The 1,042-nt window shown below is 43.0% G+C and overlaps 1 pseudogene; it reads left to right on the top strand.

The window, feature by feature from the left end:
- Positions 1 to 602: 602 nt before the first annotated feature.
- LOC122236855 lies at positions 603 to 807 on the top strand (annotated as a pseudogene).
- The last annotated feature ends 235 nt before the right edge of the window (positions 808 to 1,042 follow it).

Raw genomic sequence — 1,042 nt, 5'->3', positions numbered from 1 at the left:
AACATATTACCTGAACATATGAAAAGGTTTACAGTAGAGAGAGTTGTGGTGAAGAGAGGGATATGCTTAAATTTAGTTTTTCCAAAAGTCCATATGGACATTTAAAATTAGAATTATCAAGCAAAATATATATATTATTTTATATAATGTCAGAAACTTCTGCAACAAGCATCTGGAGAAATCTTTATTTTTAGAAGTTTCGAGCATTACACTGGTTGCTTTGGCAGTAGTCATACTTGGAAATTACATGCTCAGTTTTCCTCTCCCAAACTCATCAATCAGCAAAATCATTCCCCATCCCCTGGGGAGGGATAAGAGAAGAGGCAGAAAGAGAGAAAAGTATTTCTCCCATACTATTCTGGAAACTCCTTCCCCTCAAGGATACAAAATGCTGGGGGGGAAAAAAGTGCTCCCCTAACACCTCGTCTATAGGGTGACCTGTTTGTTGGGGACAGTCACAGTTTATACCCACTGTCCTCAGGCGATCATTAGTAGTGACACCTTTTAATTCTCAAAATGGCCCAATTTAGACAATAAATTATATGGACACTCTACATATGTAGCAATTACCCAGTGTAAATTCAAGAGACCCATAAATTTCCAAGACTATACTTTCAAGGATCATTTCTACAGTTTGTTACTAGAGAAGTTTCTCTGAAAGTGTAGAGCTCCGGAAACCACCAGCAGGAGACACAGCAATCTCTCCTGAGCCTAGAGCCGATTCTCGGTGTTTCTGCAACTGCCATTCACCATTGATACTGGTTCTTTTCTTCTTTGGGAGAGCAAGAGGGAGAGGATGCAAGAGGGATGTGGACACGGTTCAGCATCGGCTGAATGAGAGGGTTTGTCGGAAGCCTGGGGTAGAATCCCGTTTCTCCCCGAACCTTACCAAAGTATTAATATACAGAGTAGCCCCTTCCCTGGGCCTCTCCTGTGCCAATCTGATCCCCCCTTCCCCAAGAAGGTGGGTGCTTGAGGCCTGGGCAGCGTGCCTCCTTGAAATGGGAAAAGCCTAATGGGGCAATCACCTTTCTAGGGAAGG

The sequence above is a fragment of the Panthera tigris genome, chromosome A2 (assembly GCF_018350195.1).
Source record: "Panthera tigris isolate Pti1 chromosome A2, P.tigris_Pti1_mat1.1, whole genome shotgun sequence".
In the NCBI taxonomy this organism is placed as follows: Eukaryota; Metazoa; Chordata; class Mammalia; order Carnivora; family Felidae; genus Panthera; species Panthera tigris.
This window is presented reverse-complemented; position numbering and strand designations above follow the sequence as displayed.